Genomic DNA, 23,947 nt, shown 5'->3' on the forward strand with positions numbered 1-23,947 from the left:
CAAAGAATGTTCAATGTATCTCACACTTGCACTCACTTCACATGCTAGCAAGGTCATGCTCAAAATTCTCCAGGCTAGGCTTCAACGGTATTTGAACTGAGAACTTCCAGATGTACAAGCTGGATTTAGAAAAGGCAGAGGAATCAGAGATCAAATTGCCAACAATCACTGAATCATAGAAAAAACAAGAAAATTCCAGAAAAATATCTACTTCTACTTTATTGACTACACTAAAGCCTTTGACTGTGTGGATCACAAAAAAACTGTGGAAAATTCTTAAAGAGATGGGAATACTAGACCACCTTCCCTGCCTCCTGGGAAACCTGTGTGCAGGTCAAGAAACCACGGTTAGAACCAGACATGAAACAGTGGACTGGTTCCAAATCGGGAAAGGAGTATGTCAAGGCTGTATATTGTCACCCTGCTTATTTAACTTATATGAAGGGTACATCATGTGAAATGCCAGGCTGGATGAAGCACAAGCTGGAATCAAGATTGCTGGGAGAAATAGAAATAACTTCAGATATGCAGATGATACCACCCTTATGGCAGAAAGGGAAGAGGAACTAAAGAGCCTCTTGATGAAGGTAAAAGAGGAGAGAGTGAAAAAGCTGACTTAAAACCCAACATTCAAAAAATTAATATCATGGCATCTGGTCCCATCACTTCATGGGAGATAGATGGGGAAACAGTGGAAACACTGAAAGACTATTTTCTTGGGCTCCAAAATCTCTACAGATGGTAACTGCAGCCATGAAATTAAAAGATGCTTGCTCCTTGTAAGAAAAGCTATGACAAACCTAGACAGTGTATTAAAAAGCAGAGACATTATTTTGTCTACAAAGGTCCGTCTAGCCAAAGCTATGGTTTTTCCAGTAGTCATGTATGGATGTGAAAGCTGGACCACAAAGAAAGCTCCAGAAGATGGTGAAGGACAGGGAAGCCAGGCATGCTGCAGTCCATGGGATTGCAACGAGGTGGACATGACTGATCGACTGAACAGCAACAACGACAAAGGGAATGGAGTTTCCCCTCTGAAATTAGTCCAATTGTTCCCCTTCACCTCTATAACTCAGGTAACTTAGGTTTTATGATTCAAGAGAGAAAGATCAATTCTCAAAATAAAATGACTTTCTGGGAGGTATAGGTGAGACTGCTTGATATATGTCATCATTTCTCCCCATCACAGGAACCAAAAGTCAGCAAACATCTAGATAACTTTCCTTGGGTTCCAATGGTGACCTTCACATGCCTCCAGCATGGCAGAAATAATGATGAATATGATGGTGACAGGGATAAAATAAGCATGATCACTGGAACACAAACAGTAGCAAACATTATTGATTTCAGAGAAGATTTTAACTTAGCAGTGTCTGGCACATAGTATCCACTCAAAGAAAGTGCTGGGTGAATGAAAAAGATGAATAAATGAATGAGAGGATTTGAATCCCTTATAGCAGTGCCCTTTATTGCTTTGTGACTGAGTTTATTTCTGTAATTTCCCACCAGGATGTCTAGGAGTGAGGGAGGCTCAGTAAATACTGACAATAGAGGCCAAGAGCTATTAATTTCAAGCTGTTAATGAGTTTTGGTTTCTCTATATCACCTCCTGTCTTTTCAGGGTCACTGGCTCCTGAGCATATTAGTGGGCTGGGATTTGATCCTAGACAAAGATTTCAGGGCTGCTGTGATGCATTGTCTTCAAAACCAAAGGCAACTATGTCGAATGTAGCAATGCCCATGACATTTCTGCTTCCAGTTTCTGCTAAGTCCTTCCCTGGATTTAGTTTCTATTGGCTAAAAATAATATTGCTATTTGAGTATTTCTTGATCTCAGGATTCAATCCTAATTTATTTACTCAACAAATATTTTGGGGGTAACTATTATGAAGCTCCAATATTTTGGCCGCCTGACACAAACAGCCAACTCATTGGAAAAGACCCTGATGTTGGGAAAGATTGAAGGCAGGAGGAGAAGGGGGGGATTAGAGAATGAGATGATTGGATGGCATCATCGACTCAATGGACATGAGTTTGAGCAAACTCAGGGAGATAGTGAAGGACAGGGAAGCTTGGTTCGTGGAGTTGCAAAGAGTCGGACGCGACTTAGCAACTGAACAAGAACTATGGGCCAGATGTGTTTAAGGTATTGAGGACTTTTTAGTAAACAAAATGCCTCCATAGAGCTTAAATTCCACCAGGAAAAGAGCAATAATAAATAAAAGTGTAAAACAGTGTCAGGTGTTGGTCATGCTATGAAGCAGAACAGCAGAATAAAAGGATGGAGAATGCTGGGGAGGCAGGAATCTCTCTTTTATTTTATTTTTGATTGAAGTATAGTTGATTTACAATGTTATGTTAATTTCTGGTTAGTTTCTAATTTCAGTTATATATATATATATTTTCATGTTCTTTTCCATTATGGTTTGCTATAGGATGTTGAATATAGTGTTCCCTGTGCTATACAGTAGGACCTTGTTATTTATCTCTTTTGTGTATAGTAGTTTATATCTGTTAATTCCAAATTCCTAATTTATTCCCCCCACCCCCTTTCTCCTTAGATAACCTTAAGTTTGCTTTCTGTGTCTTTGCAGGGTTCTTTATTTCATATAGATAAACTGGCCAGGGAAAGCTTCTCTGAAGAGGTAATATTTTAGCAGAGACTTAAATGAAGTGAGGGAGTGAATTGTGGGAAAATCTCTGGGAAGGACATTCAGGCAGAGGGAAGGGAGCTGTGAAGACTCTAAGCTAGGAATGAATTCAAGGTGTTTGAAGAGCAGCCAAAAGGCCAGTGTGGCTAGAGTGAAATGAATGAGTCTGAGAGTTCTAGGAAATGAGGTTGCAGCCTATGTGGGGGGCTACAGAGCATGGGAAAGAGTTTGGATTCTGTTCTGAGTGAGATGGGAAGCCATTGGAGAGTTTTGAGAAGAGGCATGGCTTGACATGGCTTACAGTTTGAAAAATAAAAATTTCTCAGGCTGCTGCGACCGTGACAGAGAAGATTCAAATCATGGAGCATGGCCAGGTGGCCACCGCAGCAGCTTGGGAAAGAAATCAAGGTGCTCAGGCCAGGGTGGTGGGAAGTGGTCTTTTTCTGGGAATTTTCTGAAGGTAGAGCCAGTGGGACTTGCTAACAAATGAGGTGTGGGATGTGAGGGTGTGAGACAGACATCAAGGGAGATTTCCAGGGTGTGGGTGGGTGTACGTTCTACAGTTATCGGGGACACAGGGAGAGACACATTTGGAGAAACAAAGTCAAACTTTGTTTTAGCCGTGTTAAATTGGAGATGCCTATTAGATTTCTGAACATCGTTTTCTCCTGATGTCAGAGTTGTAGATATGTGTGTGAGTGCGTGCACATGAATGTGAAGAAATGGGATTGAGTTAAAAGAGCACTGGACAGAATGTCCAGATGCCTGGTCTGAGGTGTAGGAAAAAGGAAAAAAATAAAACAAAAACCTATGTGGCTGTGAGCATGTAACTTAATCTTCTTCCTCCTCCTCCTCCTAAGTCGCTTCAGTTGTGTCCGACTCTGTGCGACCCCATTGACGGCAGCCCACCAGGCTCCCCTGTCCCTGGGATTCTCCAGGCAAGAACACTGGAGTGGGTTGCCATTTCCTTCTCCAATGCATGAAAGTGGAAAGTGAAAGTGAAGTCGCTCAGTCGTGTCTGACTCTTATCGACCCCATGGACTGCAGCCTACCAGGCTCCCCCGTCCATGGGATTTTCCAGGCAAGAGTACTGGAGTGGGGTGCCATTGCCTTGGTCTTATTTTATCTTTAAAATGAAAAATTCATTAAGATGATCTCTTGTATCATTTTCATCCGGTGATTCTAATTTGTGGTATTTCTAGCCTTTAACTCTAGACAGCTTCCTAGTTGCCCTAAGAAGATTATCAATGTTCTAAGCTTTTTCTGAAGGCATGGTTATCTGGGCAAAGGAGACAGTGCTTTGACCCATTCATTCATTCTCCATCACCCATGGATGGAGCATGGTGCATCCGTGATAAAGAGTTTTTCATTAATGTACCTTCTACCTGTTGGCAATGGCACCCCACTCCAGTACTCTTGCCTGGAAAATCCCATGGACGGAAGAGCCTGGTAGGCTGCAGTCCATGGGGTCGCTAAGAGTTGGACACGATTGAGTGACTTCACTTTCACTTTCACTTTCATGCACTGGAGAAGGAAATGGCAACCCACTCCAGTGTTCTTGCCTGGAGAATCCCAGGGACAGGGGAGCCTGGTGGGCTGCCGTCTATGGGGTCACACAGAGTCGGACATGACTGAAGTGACTTAGCAGCAGCAGCAGCAGTTGTTATATAATGGGGAGTTGTGGTTGTTCTGTACTCATGATACTACACTGTGGACCTGTTATGAGGGAAGTCACCTCCATTGCACAAGAGGAAATGTCTAATCTCAAGGTGAAAAAATGCATTTAGGCAAGCCCCCAAGCCCACCTCTACTGAGACCGTTTACTACATGGCCAGTCTACTTAACTGTGAAGTTCAGGGGGCTTGCTCATGTTACTGACTGCTTTATGCATGTCACTTGGCATTGCTGCGGAAACGTTCATTGAACTGCCTCCTTTATTGTCTTTCTTGTCCAGACAGCCCTCATTCTCTGCCTCCTTCTTTGATTCTTTCCTGTGTCATTGTTATTTGCTGGCTTTTCCTCTTTCCCTCTCTTCCTTGAATGAAGGTCTCTCTCCATATGGTTCTTTTCCTGGTTTTATATTTTTTCCCTTTTCTTTCTGCACATCCTTCCTGGACCATATTATTTTCTGCCTTGGCTTCCTCCACCACTTAGATAACATTGGTTCCTAAATCTTCAACTCTGACCTCTCTTAGGAACTTCCTAATTTCAAAAGATGATTAGGCATCTCTGTATGTCTTCCACATGGCAGATCTAAAAATGAACTATTTATCTCCTCCCTTCTCTCAAAAACTGATTTTTTCTCTTGTGTTCTTGTATCATGCTTACTTTCATTGTTGAATCATTCAAGCCAGAATTCTCAGAGTCAGCTTTTTTCTGTTGACTTCCATCTTGTTCATTGTAGTAGTCAGGCTGCAAGACGGCCTCCAATTATCCTCACCTTCTGCTCTATGAATCTTTTTATGGTCCCCTTCAACAATGTATCATGGTTGGTTTGTCTGACCAAAGAATATACTAGAAATGATGGTGTGTGACTTCCCAGGTTATGTTATGAGAGAAAGTGTCACCTCATTTCATTGTCTTTTAGGCCACTTGCTCTGGAGGAAGCCAGTGGCCATGTCATAAAGATACTCAAGCAGCCCTATGGGGAGGTCCTTTTAGGAAAGAACTGGAGCCTTCTGTCAACAGTGAGCATCAAGTTATCAGTCATACGAGTGAACCATCTTGGTCATGGATCCTCTAACCCCAATCAGACCTTCAGATGACGCAGCCCTGGACAACATCTTGAGTGCAACCTGAGAGATCCTGAGCCAGAACCATCAGCTAAGCTCTTCTTGGACTTCCTGACCCACAGAAAACTGTGAGATGATATATTTATCATTATTTTAAGCTGATACACTTTGGAGGAATTTGTTATAAAGAAACAGATGACTAAAATATTTATAAACCACATTTTATTAATCACTGAATTCTTGTTGATTTTGTTCTTTAATTATTTCCTAAGTATAGCTCATCTTCTTTATCGCCACTATTATTGTTCTAATTTTAGGCCATTATCATTTCTTTACTAGATTATTGAAGTATTTCCCTGTTGGTTTCCTTGCCTTTAATTAACCTCCTCTCCTACCTCTAATTCATTCTCCACGTTGCCATCAATTGCCTTTTAAAAATATCAGTCTGATCATGTTATTCCATTGCTGTATCAGTCAGGATAGCCTGAAGTTTTGCTGCAGTAATAAACAACCTCTAAATCGAAATGGTTAAGACAACAAAGGTTTATTTCTTACTCTTGCTACAAGTCCTCTGTCGTTCATTGTAATCACTCAGGAACTGAGTCTGACAGGAAAGCCAGTATCTTAAGATTGCTGGTCACTGGCTGGAAGTAAAAGAGAAGGTGGTAAAGCATGCATGGGCTCTTAAACATCTATGCAGAAGTGCCACCCAGCATTTCTATTTGCGTTTCACTGGCCGAAACAAGTCATATGATCACTTCTAACTTCAGGCGGGCAGGGAAATTCTATCCATCATGTGCCAGCTTAAAACTTTGACTGGTTCCACATTGCTTTTATTTTTTGAATGTTATTGAAGTATAATTGATTTACAATGTTGTGTTAATTTCTGCTGTATAGTAAAGTGATGACTCAGTTGTACATATATTCTTTTTCATATTCTTTTCCATTAGGTTTAATCACAGGATAGTAAATATAGTTCTCTGTTCTATCCAGTCATTGTTGTTTAGTATCTTAAGATGTGTCTGGCTCTTTGTGACCTCATGAACTGCACACGCCAGGCTCTGCTGTCCTTCACTGTCTCCTGGAGTTTGCTCAGATTCATGTCCATTGAGTCAGTGATGCTATCTAACCATCTCATCCTCTGTCACCCACTTCTTCTTTTGCTTTCAATCTTTCTCAGCATTAGGGTCTTTTCCAGTGAGTTGGCTCTTCACATCAGATGGCCAAACTGTTGGGGCTTTGGCTTCAGCAACAGTCCTTTCAATGAGTACTCAGCGTTGATTTCTTTTAGGATTGACTGGTTGATCTCCTTGCAGTCCAAGGAACTCTCAAGAGTCTTCTCCAGCACCACAGTTCAAAAGCATCAGTTCTCCAGTGCTCAGTTTTCTTTATGGTCCAACTTTCACATCCGTACATGACTACTGGAAAAACCATAGCTTTGATTATACAGACCTTTATCAGCAAAGTGATGTCTTTGCTTTTTAATATGTTGTCTAGTTTTGTCATAGCTTTCCTTCCAAGGAGCAAGTGCTATACAGTAGGACCTTGTTTATTCCCTATGTATACTAGTTTATATCCCCTAATCCTAAACTCTCAGTGCTTCCCTCCTCCCACTGCTCTTGGCAGCTACAGGTCTGTTATCTGTGTCTGTGAGTTCACACTGCTTTTAGACTAAAGCCCAAATCCCTTTGCAGAGTATGTAAGATCCTTTGTGATTTGGGCTCAGTCTGCATTTTCAACATCAACTTCAACCTCCCTGTACTTAGTACACAATGCTGTGCTTCAATTACACTGAATTACTCTCAGTTGTAGAACGTTGCATGTACTTTCTTGCCTCTGTGCCTTTGTACATGTTAAAGTGCATGTACATGTACATATACATGTACAAAGTACAAAGTACATGTACTTTGCCCAGTCACAACTACTCATCCTTCAAGGTCTATTTTCTCTTCCTTTATAAAGCCATCCTGCTGCTGCTGCTGCTAAATCGCTTCAGTCGTGTCCGACTCTGTGCGACCCGATAGACGGCAGCCCACCAGGCTCCCCCGTCCCTGGGATTCTCCAGGCAAGAACACTGGAGTGGGCTGCCATTTCCTTCTCCAGTGCATGAAAGTGAAAAGTGAAAGTGAAGTCTCTCAGTCGTGTCCAACTCCTAACGACCCCATGGACTGCAGCCCACCAGGCCCCTCCGTCCATGGGATTTTTCAGGCAAGAGTACTGGAGTGGGTTGCATTCTCCATAAAGCCATCCTAGAACTCCCTAAATACTCACTCCTTCCTCTTTGACTACATTCCATTTTTGTACATATTTCCTTTCTAGCATACCTTTCATCACATCACAGGGTAGGAAGGTAGGAACATCAGATTTATTTCCATATCTGTCTCTTCTCTAGTCTAGAACTCCCTTAGGGCAGGGCTAATGTCTTATTCGCATTTATGTGGCCATGCCTAGCACAGAGACTGGCTTAAAAAATATTTGTTGAATCAATACATAAATATCCATTTCCACAATCTCTGAATGTTAAACATATGCCCTCTGCTTTCTTATTCATGGACTTTAAGGGATTTCTGCCATCTTATTTCTTTCCCACTATGTCATTTTTGTATTTCCTGCTTTCTAATAAAAGACTGACTCTTTCACTTAAATCCCAAGAAATCTGTTAGTCACACTCCATGAATTCCCTAAGTAGCTCTGATTGAACTCTCACTTATTATTCTCAACTAATATCAATCACATTTAATGCCAGTATTTATCGCCCTCTTTATATGCCCCACCATGCTTGGTGCTGGGGACATGAAGGCAAATGACAGTGTCTGTGCTCTGTCTTACCCACATCTTCGGGGGTACCCTGGGACCTGATTAAGTGCCTTCATAGAGTGGGCTAGCTAAAACTCCTATTCCCATTTCTTTTCCCAATATAGGGAAAAATCCTTTGTGGGAAGAAAGAGTCTTCTGTTCCACCATCTATTAACACTCAGGCTGTCACTTGGCACTGTTGGCCACTTTAATTAATATCCAACAGCACCAGATTAGATAAAAATTTTAGGGCAGGGATCTGGGATTTGGGGTGAATACATAGCATAAGTCAGAGTGAATTAGGAACGTTATCGACTGGAGTGATATAACGGAGGGGAGTGGGTAGGGCTGCTGCAGCGGAGGCAGGGCTTCTGAAATGGAAAAAGCATGGTGAGAAGGTGATAGAATCTGGAGCTATACTTTCAATATGGAGGCCTCTAGCTACACGTGTCTAGTGAACACCTGAAATGTGTCTAGTCTGAATTGAGATGTTCAATAAGTGTAAAATACACCCTAGATCTTAAACACAATACAAAAAGTTGAGAATCTCATGATCATTTTTTATGTTGATTACATGCTGACATGATAGTGTTTTGGATATATTGCACTAAGTAAAATGTCCTATTAAAATTTATCTCATCAGTTTCTTCTTACATTTTTCATGTGGCTACCAGAAAATATGAAGTTACAAATGTAGCTCACTTTTAGGGCTGGCATTACACTTAGAGCAGACAGCCCAGGTCTAGAAGCCAGACATCACCATTCGATTGGTTGTTGCCTCCACCCTCCTTCTTCCCTTTCCTCACGCCTCCCGTCCTTCCATGCCTCCCTTCCTTGCTGAGCGTCTTTTATGCTCAGGTTCTGTTCTAGGCTCTGGGTTCTTCCTAACCACTTCTAATTGAGTGGTGAAGAAATTCATAGAGACAAATGATTATACTCTAGTACAATTATACTAGATAAGCTCTTTCTTAGGCTATCCATGGGGAGTCCTTTGGGGGACCATTTGGTTCTGAGGAGCTGAGGAAGCTGGAGCTGACTTTCAGTTCAGCCTGTAGCCATCTGTGGGGAATGGCTGCCCCAAATCAAATAGTTCTCTACAATTATGGCTCTAATTACTCACTAATACTCCATGGGAACAATGATCCTTTCAGTCAAGTTAGGGGTGGGAGGAGAAGAGAAAAGGAACTTAAAAATTGGGATTTTACAGTATACAGAACACTTGTTCTGGGCTTCACATGTACCATCTTACTTTATCCTCTCCACAAACCCTCCAATTATGTATTATCTCTAATTACAGGTAAGGAAGCCAAAGCTTCCAGATATTCAGGAATTTGCATATTTCACCTTGGCCACCTGTCTTCAGAGAGGCACTGGATAATTCGGTGTGGCTGGCTCAATGCTAATCCTTCACCAAAGTGAAAAAGTAGCTGAAAGACTTGTCTTATTGATCAGGAACTAACAATATCAGACACAAAGGATATTTCATTGCTTTCACTTTTCACCTTTTTCCTTGATTATTTTTATTTTTTCTTACATTAAAAAATTAAAGTATAGTTGATTTACAATCTCATGGCTTTTAATATCCATCATCAATTTACAGTTAATTTTGGTCCAGCATCCTTGTTTCTACAATTCTACCATTTGGTCCAGTGTCACTATCCGGACCTTAGTGGGTTCTGTCCTGTGTGTAACCCATCTTTCCTGTACAGTTAACTTCTGCTTTCATCTCAGGGGTTTTTCATATATTACACCTCAGGTGACAGAATGCCTCTGTTAACAGAGAAGAGCTCTCAGAGGTCTTTACTTTTTCTCTTTAAGCTCCTATTTTCCTTTTTATCAATGACACTATTTCCTTTCACATTTTTTAGTTTGAATATCCTATTGCTACCAATGATGAATATTTCCTAAAAATACTGACATTGACCATGATTATAGCTATTGTGAATTAATGAAAATGATTCTTGGACTAGCATTGAGTTAGTTGAGTCAAATTAGTTCCAAGAAATAAGTCTAGGACCTTTCAAGAGCCCCCACCTCCCACCCCCCGCCTCCCCAACACAAATCATCCCTCAGAAAGAGTCTAGGAGTAGAGTATTTAGGACAAGAGCACTGGCATAAGCTCACGATCTGGAGTGTGGTTCTTTGGGTCTCTGTTCTGCCATCCTCAGTGCTGGTTGCATCTTCAGGCTAATTAGCAAGACAGCAGCAACAATTCCAGGCAGCCATTTAAAAAAGACAACCCACAGAGCCTTCCAGTGGCTCTTTATGGAGAACGAGGGCGGAGTCTTAGCAGGCTTTTTCTTGCATCTCATTGGCCATCCCTGGGTTATTAGCCTGTGCCTGATCCACTCACTCCAAAAACAGTGGCATCATCCTTGGTGGGATTGACTTTGGTGGGAGTCACCTTCCTCCGAGGCACTTGGCTATGTTACACCTGAGCAAAATTATGGCTCTGTTAGGAAGGAAGAAAAGAGAATGGGTGTTTGGCAGGCAACAAAGGTACCCACTCCAGCAAAGTCAGCACAGATCAATATGGTACAGGTAGTTATTTTGGTGGACTGTGGTAACATACAGAAACATTAGAGTCAGTGACTAGATTTTCGGGGTAATTAAGAAGTCATAGAGCATCCAGTAGAGCACTCTGCAGGCATTGAAGTTTCATTGTCAAGAATACAGTTATATGTAGGATTGCTGTGTTATTGTTCTGCTGATGAATCCAGGCCTCTGCAGGGGAAAACAGATGTTTAGAGCAAAGAGCTAGAAGAGAGAAGAAATGAATCCAAGTTCTGCTGCATAATATTCAGGTGTTTCATCAACTTAGCTGCTTGAGTATCTGGAGAGAAGGCAAGAGGCTCTGAGTCAGATGTTCACACATAAGTAGTAGGTCAAAAATAAATTAGCCTTTTGCTACATCACACAGCCTGGGGTGGTGTTTAGTCACATCAGATTTCCTATTTATTCACATTAACAGTAGGCACTAACAGGATGAGTATAACATGTGGGACTGGATCCGTACCACACTCTCCCTTGGGGATAGTGGGAAGTTCTGCAAATTCTTGATTATTCACAGCAACGGATGAAAGCAGGAGCACAGCTAATCTAAACTGGCAGTCAAAAGGCTTTCTTTTTGGCAACTATGACTTGCCTATGAATATGTGTGTTACCTGCTGTCTTGTTACTAAAAAATCTGGCTCCGGAATTAGCAATCTCTCCACTTCCTCCCTTCTGTCCTCCTGCTGCTCTTTGGATTTCTGTTTCACTCAGATGGAATCACCCCCAGGCCTCTGCTGGTCGTTCCTAGAATGACCTTCCCTGCCTTGTTCACCTGGCAAATTCATACTCCTCTTTCTGGATTCAGATCAAGGCTTTGAAAGTTCTCTCCCGCTAACGATTCTCTGCCACTTGAGTGACTAAAGCGTTCTATTGTCTTCGGAATGTCTCCAGGCTAAAAAGAATCTCTTCATCAAAAGGATAACACACTGTTCCCTTCGCCTGGGCCTGAGTTGGGGGGGAAGAATGTCCGGGGATGTGGGATTTTCAGTGCCAAACCCACAAAAGTCCAGGGAACACTGGCACAAGTTGGTAATCCTAGAAGATCAGCCACATAAGTGTAAGGAGGACAGAGAGGCAAGGTGGGCTGGGAGGCAAGAAAGAATAGGCGAGGGAGAGGGTGAAACGGTGACCAAGCTCTCACGAATCCCTTTCCCTCAGACTTCAAAATTCATCATGAGGTTCTGGCTTTGAAAAACTGAGTGAAAACAGTTTTGAGGTGGAGACGATTAACAAGATGTTGATCTTTTCTGATTAAAAAGAAATGTGTATTAAAAGCTTTCAGTCTTACCAGGAAGCAGTACTATTGAATTGCTGTGATCACTTCATTTCAGTTCAGTTCAGTTGCTCAGTCATGTCCAACTCTTTGAGACTCCATGAACCGCAGCATGGCAGGCCTCCCTGTTCATCACCAACTCCCAGAGTCCACCCAAACCCATGTCCATTGAGTTGGTGATGCCATCCAACCATCTCATCCTCTGTTGTCCCCTTCTCCTCCTGCCCTCAATCTTCAGGGTCTTTTCAAATGAGTCAGCTCTTTGCATCAGGTGGCCAAAGTATTGGTCAAGCACTTATGGGGCGCTTAGTGAGAGCTCAATCTCCCAAACTGCCCTTGTGAGATATTCCCCATGCATTCATTCATTTATCCCTTCAACAGTCGTTCGCTGAGTGCCAGGCACTATGTGGGGGCCGTCAGTCTGGAAAAGGCAAGGCGAGGGCCCTGTCTCCACCAGGAGCCAACTCTCCACTCTTTCCTGTGCCTCTTCTTGTTTGTAGTTGATGGCTTTTCTATGCAAGGGGATGTTGGTGGGCTTCCAGAGCCATCTTGAGAATGAAATAGCAGAACCTTGGTAAGTTTGACTATAACTTGAGACTCAAGTTCTCTGAGATGCCCAAAAAAGAGCATCACCAACTACAGAGCTTGCCTGGTGGCTCAGTGGTAAAGAATCCACTTGAGAGGCCAGAGACATGGGTTCAATCCCCAGGTCAGGAAGATCCCCCGAAGAAGGAAATGGAAACCCATTCCAAGATTCTTGCCTGAAAAATCCCATGGACAGAGGACTCTGTCAGGGGGCTACAGTCCATGGGATCACAAGAGTCAGACATGACTTAAGACTCAACTACAGTTTATCCTCAGCTTAAATGCAATTGTGAGATGTAGAAGCAAATCATTTTTGGGTTAACTGTACAGCTCCTGTCCTCATCACTTCCCTCCATCTATCCCCAGTGAACTATTCGTAGCTCTCTGAACATGCTTGCTCTTCTGGCTTCTAGGCTTTCCTGTGGGCTGTTTAGTTTCCTTGACACCCTTTCCAGGATAACAGTTGCCTCCGCCCCCATGAAGTTTCATCTTCTTCACCTGTAGAAGAATATTGTGTAATAAATGTAATAAAGTAATAAAGAATACTGTGTAATAATGCTGCATTATTATAAATGTGTAGCATTTATTACACAGTATTGAAGTTACTTTTTGAAGTTATTTAGTTGAAGTTATTTATTGTTAGATGTCTTTGTCACTAGATTGTGAGTTTTCTGGAGGTGGGATTGTGCTCTGCTCATGACAAAGCAGGTGCCTAATAGACATTTGTTGAGTAATTGAAGGTGAGAATAAAATAACATTTTCTTAAAATGACAGTAAATGTATATTCCATGATCTTTGAGGTTGACTGACATATTCTAGTTCGAGAATAATATTCAGAATATTTATTACTACTGAAGTAGGTTATCAGTTGGAATAGACCCTGGCTCAGTGGGGCTGGATTAAGGTGCTGGAACCCCAGTTGTGCCGGAGGATGTTAACCTTTTAGTTGCTGGATCCTGAGGAGGTGGGGCGTCCCCCAGGGAGAAGCCTGATGTTGGGGGGTGGGGGGTGGGGCATGATGGAAAGATGTCTATCTACCAATTGATACTGAAGCATTTTAATGTTTTAACAACTGCCATGGTCATCCAGGTGCATTTGGGCCACATTTCAGCCCAGGTCAGGTTCATTTTCTCATTAAAATGGATGCTATAGAGTTTTTAGCAGGAGGAGAAAGGCTGCATTTTAAATCACCCTAGTTTCCCCTGGTGGAATGCTCTGTGTAATCTTATCAGATATGTTTATGCATAGGGAGGACTCTTTATTCGGTTTCCATGGCAAAGCAGCGAAACATCGATTTTGTCCAGAATTCTCTCCACTAGAATGCCAGGCTGTGGGGCTTCACTGGGGTCCACGCTGACCACCGTCCCTGACATTGGCGTTATTAAGCCCCATGCTTTGACAGAAGGTGTAATGGTTTGGGGAAGTTGGTTGTGGGGAAGTTGGTTGTGGGAATGTTGGCAGTCAGGTAGTATTGGGGGATGCTATGCTCTCTGGAGCTTTCCAAAGGATACCAACCTTCAAATCAGAGTTTTGAAACAGACAGACAACCCCCAAACTGATTTCTTTCAGAGCCTGAAAGTGCCAAAGTGTGAAATCATCAAGAAATGAAGACACTTGGATATATTTGAAACCTCTTTGTGTTTCCAAAGACTTTAAAATTTGGTGTCATTTAATTTAGCCATAGGGAGATGGCTGGTATAATCGTTGGGCCTGTTTTGCTCAAGAGCAGAATATAGAAAGGTATTGAACTACAACTTGGAGGCCAATGAGTGCACATTTCAACAACTTTGCCACGTTCCCCAGTGAAACACTGATTTAAAAGAATTATACAAAGCTATACTTTCCAAGCATAAGGGATTTGGGAAAGAGATAGAGTTCAGAAAGTGCAGCTTTGTGTTATTAAGCCTGTTTCCTACCCATTTTAATATATGCTTAGAAAATGCAGGAGTATTAGAAGCAGGGGAGAATGTAAGTAAGATCCGAGTTATGTACTGAAAGATCCTGGGGAATAGCTTCCAAGGTATAATAGGATGTGAGATGGTAAGAGATTGCATCAGCTCTGAGGACACCATCCCCGATTAAGAGCTCAAATCTAACGGCCAGGACACCTGAAGCAGCTGAATGAAAATAGAATCCCCCAAAGAATCTTTGAAAAGAAAATAGGACAGAAGCCCAGAGGCATATCTAGAAATTGCTAAAGGCACCAAGTAGAGAAAGATCACAAAGAATAAAAGAACATGGACTGGCGAAAGGAAGGAGGAGACCAGGAAGGGGCATCTCATTAAAATATAGTGTAAAAACTCTACTGTTTCCACTTCCTGTGACTTACGCAGGGGGACAGCCTTCTGTGCAGGCCCCAATTTATGCTCAAAGATGTTCATCACAATGTTATTTATCACAGCTCAAAGTGGAAATTGTCTTAAAGGTCAACAGTAAGAGAATGATTGAACAAAGGCCAGTGTGCCTATATGGTATGTTGCAGCATGCATCGATAAAAAGAACGTTCTTTTGGAAGTTTTTACTGAAGTGAAAATATCTGTGGCATCTACATAGCTTAATTTCATCCATGTACACAAAGAAATTTGTTTTTTGGCTGCAGGTTAGTTTGTTGAAATAGTAATTTGTTTTTCTCCCTATAATTCCCCTCCCCCCCGTTTGTAATAAGAAGGCAGATTTTGTCATTCTTGGCCTCGGAGATATGAGCAGTAAGCAGAAACAGTCTGAACTCAATTACCTTTGAAAATATTACTTTTATAATCAGAAAATGGCATAAGTGTTATTTAAAAACTACTACTAACAGTTCCACTTTGAACACTGGGGAAAAAATTATGCAATGCCATTTGGCAAAACGGTGTGCGCAGCCTGCTCCAAAGCAGCTGCCTCAGCCGCTGCCCCCGAGTGGTCCTGGTCGCTTACTGCTGCCACGTTTTCAGAGGACAGGAAGGTTGCCCGAGGCTCCCGAGCCCCGGAGAAAGGATGACGCTTCCCCATCCTCTTGCTGTGGAGGTCCTTTCAACTTCTATCAAGAGTGACTTTGATCTTTGATAAACTATCATGGAAAATAATAAAAAAGGATACATATGTTGTTGTTTTTCAGTTGCTCAAGTTGTGTCTGACTCTTTGCAACCCCATGGACTGCAGTATGCCAGGCTTCCCTGTCCTTCATCATCTCCCCGGAGTTTGCTCAAGCTCAGAGCCATTGAGTTGGTGATGCCATCCAACCATCTCATCATTTGTCATCCCCTTCTCCTCCTGCCCTCAATCTTTCTGAGCATCAGGGTCTGTTCCAATGAGTTGGCTCTTCACATCAGGTGGCCAAAGTATTGGAGTTTCAGCTTTAGCATCAGTTCTTCGGCTTCCCTGGTGGCTCAGACTATAAAGAATCTTCCTGCAATGCAGGAGACCTGGGTTTGATTTCTGGTTTGGGAAGATCCCAAATGACAACCCACTCCAGTATTCTTGCCTAGAGAATCCCCATGGACAGAGGAGCCCGGAGGATGCAGTCTATGGGGTTGCAAAGAGTTGGACGTGACTGAGCAACTAACACACACACACACACACACCCATGTGTATAACTGAATCACTTTGCTGTATACCTGAAACTAACACATATTGTAAATCAACCATACTTCAAGAAAGAAAATAAAAAAGAGCAACTTGGAGAGTTTACTATATGTACATATAATATATTGGGAGAGCCAGGAGTGGTTAATGCTGGTACTATCCTTCTATTAACCACCACTTCCATAATAAGACCTTGCAGCAACTCCTGAATCATCCACATTAGCTCAGTACAGGTTTAGGGTGAAGTACATTTTGTTGTGGGCTTCCCAGGTGTTGCTGGTGGTAAAGAAACCACCTGCTAATGCAGGAGATGTAAGAGACTCGGGTTCGATCCCTGGGTTGGGAAGATCCCCTGGAGGAGGGCATGGCAACCCACTCCAGTATTCTTGGCTGGAGAATCCCATGGACAGAGGAGCCTGGTGGGCTACAGTCCATGGGGTCGCAAAGAGCTGGACGTGACTGAATGACTTAGCACGCTCACACGGTTTGTTGTAATCCAATTATTCCAACACTGGTAATTCAGGTAAGGTCTGGGTCATGGAACTTAACTAGTATAGTGGTTTCCAAACTTTCTTTTCAACAGAGTGACAGTCCGTTCTTCAAGCCCAAGCTTATGTGAAGTTTACCAGGTCAAGGAAAAACAAGTTGAGTTGCTCTGGTAAAGCGGTGATGGAGAGCCTCCCCCATCTCCAGGTCAGTCTTACTTCTTCTCCTCTAAGTTACCACCTCTCCCCCGTCCCCCAACCTGGGAGGACCCTCAGGACTCTTCAGTGCTCTGTGAGGACAATTAGAAAACCACAGAACCTCACTATTTTAATGAGAATGGGCTTTGTTCCAACCATAACAGAAAGAAGAGATTCTACAGCTTATGGATGGTCTAAGCTTATTATGGATTACTGTGGCTTGTGGGGAGATAGGGGAGAGAGAAGGAAAGGGATATCTCCCTTAACTGAGGAAGATTTGGCGGTCCCTGGGCACTTTCCCTCCCCCAAACCTCATCATTTATGCTTTTCTTTGGACTATGAAATCTGAGAGTGAGATACCGCTTTATGGAATGCAACATAAAATTAAATGAAACCCACATCTTTAATATATTCCAGGGTCAACTGTACATTTGAAATGTGAGAAAGAAGAATGCTCTAACGATGTTGTGTCAGAAAGCCTTTGCATTTTAAGTTCATTTGGTATGACAAATTTCTTCACCTCCTCTCTTTGCCTAGTTAAGGTCAGATTTTTCAGGGATCTCCGAGCTCATTTACTAACTCTGTGGCTTCTTCGGTGTCCTGGTGATCAACCTTGCCTGGATTCTGATGTAAACAGAATGGAGTCTGAATCCCGTCCCCCATGGATTAGCTGCGTGCCGGAGAATGAGGCAGGTAAGCTGTACGAGCTCCGGTTTCTCTCTGGGAAGAGGAGAGGAAAAGCACCTATTTCAGAGGGCAGTTGTGAGGGTTGAATGAGGTGATGCGTTAAAATACCTATCACAGTACCTGGCACGTGGGAATCGCCCAATAAATATTTATTATTATTGTGATTTTTGTTTGTGAGCCTCTAAGGCAGTAATTAAAAAAATTTATCAGGACTGTCCATTAGAATCACTAGGAGTGCTCTAGTAAATTACCGATAGCCCAGACCAATTAAATCAAAGCTTTTGGGCCAGGGTCCAGGCACTGGTAATTCAAAAAATTATCTCAGTAATTGTAATGTTGACAACCACTGGGCTAAGTAAGACGTGCAGCTGTGGGTGACACACCTGACGGTGGAAGAGAACAGATGTGGGAGCAGGAAGAAGGCCGTGGGGACCCACAGGGATGCTCGGCTCATCCTCCTCTGACCCAGTGTGTGTGTGTGTGTGTGCACCCGCGTGCGCACGCACGTGTGTGGCAACCGAAGGAGGCCAAGGCTGACCGGGAGGAACTGATTTCAGAGAGACGCTTGGAGGGAATGGAACCAATCACCAGAACTTACGTGTTCATGGCATTTTCAAAATGCTTTCCCATAATTAACCTGTTCCGTCCTTTCAATAACCCTAAAGTACACAGGGCACAGGTTATGCCCAGTTAAAGAAAGGGGGATTGAGTTACAAAGAGTCAGGTCCTGTGATCTCAGTCCAACAATACCTGGCACAGTTGGGAGGAAATCAGTTTTGGATTTCGTGTCAATAACAAGCCTTCAGTTCAGTTCAGTTCAGTCGCTCAGTCGTGTCCCACTCTTTGTGACTCCATGAATCGCAGCTCACCAGGCCTCCCTGTCCATCACCAACTCCCGGAGTTCACTCAGACTCACATCCATCGAGTCAGTGATGGCAGGCTACTTTTGTGCCTGAGCTCCTGGAAGTTGAATCAAGTTTGTTAATGGGAGACAAATACATTACAGGTTGGAGTTCAAACTACTTGTGTTGAATATTCCAGGAAAAGCCGACCTGAGAATACATGATGTTCTCTCTCAGTGTCCAGTGTAACTTCTTAGAAGAACCTGTTTCAAAGTCAACTGTGGTCTGGAGAACAGATGCTTACACACATATGTACCCGCCCACTCCCCCCAGGACAATAACCCAGAATTGGATCCAGCTCTTAGGTACTCACTCTGTGGCCCACTACTTTTTTGATACTCCAGCCCTCTTCATTAGTCCAGCATAAACTATCTAATTTCCCCATCCTTGGGGATCTGTTGCAACTTCAAATGCTGTAAGCAGACGATGGGTTTACAGGAATTGCCTAACCAGGCATTGCATCTTGATTTGTGGTCTTACAATTGGTTTTGGAGTTGATCTGGAATCAAAGAAGTGAATGACCACAGAATCAGGATGTGGGTTGGTCTTAAAAATAAGGGTGGATGTTCATTTAGATACAGCCTTCTGGGAACTAGCTTATTTTGTACCATGAAAGAGACCATCAAGGTGTTTTTTTTTTCATCTCCATTTTGTTTTTAATGAGACTTGGTTTAGTCATTTATTCAGAGACTTCAAGCTACACATGAAATCCCCCAGGACCTGAAGTTATAAAAGGAAAACTATTTTAAATTATGTTTCAGTCAATGCTGCTGAGAGAAATATTATCCAGGAAAACCTCTGTGCTCCATCCTTAGGGACTTTTTTCTCATGAGGATCTCAGAAACATAGAGAAATGTCAGGTTTATATCTTACACTTTGGATTCTGATCAAGGTAACCATCATTACAGTTTTGATGAGCCATCAGGAGAAAAGATCATCACACATGGATAAGCCAAAAGGAAGTGTGACTGTGGGGTAATGTCATCTTGCCTTCTTTCTGTTCCCCCAATATCACCCTCCTTCCTGCCATAGGACATTTGACAGACCCTTCCCTCTGGCTCATTTATCATCTCCTGGTTAGCTCCTAACCATCTGTTGTGAGTTGAATTGTGTCCCCAGAATAGGTATGTTGAAGTTCTGGTCTCCAGTCCCTCAGAATGTGATCTTATTTGGCAATAGGGTCATTGCAGATGAACTAGTTAAGATGGGGTCTTACTGCAGTAGGGTGGGCCCTTGGTCCAATATGAAGGTGTCCATAAAAGAAGGTCTTGAGAGACACACAGAGAGAAACCCATGTGACAATAAAGGCAGATACTGAGGCAGCTGCAAGTCAAGGTATCTCAAAGGTTGATGACCACCACCAGAAGCCAGGAAGAGTCTCAGAGGGATTGGGGCTCTGCTGACACCTTCATTTTGGAGTTCTAGTTTCCATAACTGTGATGTTTCCATAACTTCTGTCATTTTAAGGCACCTGATTTGTGGAGTTTTGTTATGGCAGCCATAGGAAACTAATACACCATCCTGATCTGAGTTCAAATTTCACCCTTTGGAGAAGCCTTACAGATCCTTCCATGGCTTAGAGTATTCTCCTCCCTTATGGTCCGTTGCCACCTCTAGTTTTCCTTCATAGCACTTATCCCAGTTGGCAATAACTACAAGCTTTACCTCTTCTCTTGGACTGTAAGAGCTCTGAGGGCAGAGATGATATTTCTAGGACTCAAAATTGCATTCCAAGCAACTACCATGAGCAGCCATGCTCTAAATATTTGTTTACCAAACCAAAGAATAATGAGTAAATTCTATTTAATTTCATTTCTGACCTTTCAAAATCATCAGCAGGCTAACACTTTAAGAGTAGAAATTTTCTTGTGAAGTTCACTTTATCTGAGAGAAGGGAATGCTTTTTTTGAAGTTTGAAACTCACCCTTTTCATACTTAGTCATAATATTTTTTCAAAGTACTGAAAAGTATTTAGGCTTTCTTTTATATAAATAGTTTTCAAGATGGGAGCAGTATGAAAAAACCTTGCTGAAATTGTTTGAAGTACTTCCTCTCTCCTCCATCAAATGGCATTTAAAATATATTTTGAATATCCTCTTCTTGATGGATCTGCCACTTAAGGGAGTAACAAGGCCATTCATTGACTATGAAATGAGTCAACAAGTTGAAACTATTTTCCTTGCCTTTTCCTCAGTGTCTTCCACCTTCCTCTGTGAAAGATTATAAAGTATCTTTCTAAACCTTCACATTCCCTTTAGACCATGTATAATAGTTACAGGGAACACTTAGAAAAATGAAAATATGAGGTTCAACCATAAAGGAGTACACTGAAAAAAGTGTCTCTTCACCTTTGGGTATTTAACCCAAAATTGCTAAAAACATTGTTCTTTTATTTTGGAAGAGTTTCTAGAACTTGCAAGAAGACCTGTCATTACTAAGTTGTCATGTCTGGTTTTGGAGGAAAAAAAAGTAGATACCCTTTTTATTTATTTGTGTAATCTTTATCTGATTTTTGGCCATCTCCAAGGATGAAAATTTGTCCATGAAGGGGAAATCAGAAGAGTGGGATCCTGAGGGCTCAGCTGCGTCAGCTGATGAGCCTGAGGAAATGCTGGCGAGGGGGATGAAGTCAGCATGGATGAACCAGAACTCCCATTGAGTGAGTCCTTAACTTTCTTGAGTCTCAGTTTCTTCATTTATAAAATGAAAATGAGATTTTATAATGTTGCTAAGAAGATGACTTATGACAATACATGTGAAAACACTTGACTGCATATTAAGTGCTCTGTGGATATGAATTGAAAGAGAAGTTAATCAGGTATAATTAAACGGTACACTTTGGTAATACCACTTACAAATACCACTTTTGGACACATTCTATTATTTGAGATTTGAAGTAGTCTACTAAGCAACCTGAGTTAGGCACTAAATTATTTTGAAGAAAAAAATAGTTTCTAGTGTTATGGCGCTTGTGGCCTACTGGCAGAGAAAGAAAAAAAGTAGATAATTTCAACAGTAAGTACAGTGATAAAGGTGTGGGTGAAGAGTAGTCACAGGTGACAGACACTTAGTGAGTGTTAGTAGGTGTCATATCCTTTACCTTGTACTTTATGTGTGTTAAACTCGTACAGTCAACCCATGCTGCTGCTGCTGCTGCTAAGTCGCTTCAGTCGTGTCCGACTCTGTGCGACCCCATAGACGGCAGCCCACCAGGCTCCACCATCCCTGGGATTCTCCAGGCAAGAACACTGGAGTGGGTTGCCATTTCCTTCTCCAATGCATGAAAGTGAAAAGTCAAAGTGAAGTCGCTCAGTCATGTCCGACTCTTTGCGATCCCATGGACTGCAGCCCACCAGGCTCCTCCATCCATGGGATTTTCCAGGCAAAAGTACTGGAGTGGGGTGCCATTGCCTTCTCTGAGTCAACCCATGAGGCAGTAATAATTATATAGGCGACTTGCCTACGGTTACACAGCTGGCAAAGGATGGTCCTGGTACTGAAGTCTAAGTGTATCTCCCAAGTTTAAGGTTTGCTACTGCACTTGGCAGTGACTTCATAGATGTTCTGGTTTTATTACTGCGTAACATACTGTTTCAGTCAGAGTGACAAAACAACAACCATTTTATTATGCTCATGGATTTCTGTGAGTCATGAGCCCGTAAAAGGGCACAGCAGCAGTAGCTGGTCTCTGCTCCATGGTGTCTGGGCCTCAAGTGGACAGACTGAAAGGTTGGGAAAACTCAACAGCTCGGGGCTGGAAGCCAGCTTACTCACATGTCCCATGGTTGACGTTGGCTGTCCACTTGGACCTCAGCTGGAGCTGTCAGCCAAAACACCCACATGTGGCCTCTTCAAGTGGCTGCTTGAATTTCCTCACAGCATGGTGTCTTGGTTTCAAGAGGAACCATCCCATAGGGAACCAGGCTGCAGCTGCACAGCGTTTAACAACCTAGCTTTGGGAGTCACACAGTGTCATTTATAAGCTCCGCTCCCACCTCATAGATAAGGAGAGGGAACATAACCACCATTCTCAATGGGAGGCATGTCAAAGTTGAATTGTAAGAATATGTGGGATTGGAAAATACATCTGCCACAATCCACCCCCTCTCTGGCCATAGTAGCTCACAGTGCTTCTACATGTAAAATCTACTCATCCCCTTCTCCAAGAACCCCGAGTCTCATCCCAGTGTGGCATCAGCGTGAAGCCCAGGATCTCATTACTTAAATCAGATCCAGTGTGGGTGAAGCTCTTTCCATGCAGCATCTCTGGTGGAGTTTCTCTGAAGTCCAGAGACAAGCTATCCACCCTCCTCCTCCCCACCCAGTATACACTGGTGGGACAAGGCATTATGTAGCTATTATAGCACTCTTATTTGAGAAGGGGAAAAGGAGTGGCACACAGTAGTTACTGGTCCTTAGCAATTTTGAAATTAACCTGGCAAAAATTGTCAGTTCCTAGGTCAGGGCTTAGTCCTACTGCTTGGGAATTGTTCTCTTGGTTCCACCCTCTGAGTTATCTTCCTTTTCTACAAGAAGTTGCTGGTGCTTATCACTGAGTAGTTTTTCTAACTGATTAACCACAAATAGTAGGTCAAAAAATCAAAGACCTCTTATTTCTGTACTTTTACATCAAATCTGATATAATTCATTAAACGATTTTGTGAGTTTCCTGTGTCTCTATTATTTCCATTAAACAAAAACCATAACTATAAAACTCTTTGAGATAAGCACCCTCCTCTCTCAGGCTCCCTTGGCACTACAGTGGGACTATGTTCTTATGGTTCTTAGGAACCATATTGTTTAACAGGGAGAATCTGTGAAGTATGTCTTTAAGATCCTTAAAAGCCAGTTGCCTATTTGAAATGTTCTATGAGGTTTCAATAAAGGATCTTAGAGTCTTTTAAATTGAACTCCACCTTGGATTTGATCTTTGGCCTGAAATCTTTTCTTAATTTAAGAACTGGTTGCTGTTGGAGAGGTTGGGAATGAGAACTGTTTTCTATTTGAACCTAGTTAAGTCCTTGGTCCTTTATATTTAGCATTTCATTCTTGTTTTCTCACATTTTGTTATTGAAAGCAAGAAGAATCCAAATGTTATTTTCATTATTCTGCCTAGATAATAGAAATTGCAGAAATATCTTTTTGGATTGGTTTCCTAAAGAAATGGAAATAAAAACAAAAATAAATGAGACCTAATTAAACTCAAAAGCTTTTGCACAACAAAGGATACCATAAACCAAATGAAAAGACAACCCACAGAATGGGAGAAAATATTTGAAAATGATGCAACTGACAAGGGATTAATCTAAAAAATTTACAAACATCTCCTGCAGCTCGCTATTAAAAAAAATGACCAATCCAATCAGAAAAATGGGCAGAAGCCCTAAATACACATTTTTCCAAAAAAGACATACAATGTTGGCCAACAGGGACATGATAAGATGCTAATATTGCTAATTATCAGAGAAATACAAATCAAAACTACAATGAGATATCACCTCACACCAGTTGACATGGCCAT

At 42.2% G+C, this 23,947-nt stretch overlaps 1 long non-coding RNA gene across 2 annotated transcripts; it reads left to right on the forward strand.

Annotated features, from left to right (window-relative positions):
* The first annotated feature begins 5,242 nt into the window (after positions 1 to 5,242).
* Positions 5,243 to 21,146, forward strand: LOC129627315 (uncharacterized). 2 transcript variants are annotated; one of them, XR_008702547.1, is made up of 4 exons: positions 5,243 to 5,511; positions 16,738 to 16,847; positions 17,375 to 17,530; positions 20,954 to 21,146. It is a non-coding gene; the product is annotated as an uncharacterized LOC129627315 (long non-coding RNA). The 2 variants fall into 2 exon arrangements; XR_008702548.1 differs by having other exon boundaries at positions 17,380 to 17,530.
* The last annotated feature ends 2,801 nt before the right edge of the window (positions 21,147 to 23,947 follow it).

Source organism: Bubalus kerabau, chromosome 14 (assembly GCF_029407905.1).
Source record: "Bubalus kerabau isolate K-KA32 ecotype Philippines breed swamp buffalo chromosome 14, PCC_UOA_SB_1v2, whole genome shotgun sequence".
In the NCBI taxonomy this organism is placed as follows: domain Eukaryota; kingdom Metazoa; phylum Chordata; class Mammalia; order Artiodactyla; family Bovidae; genus Bubalus; species Bubalus kerabau.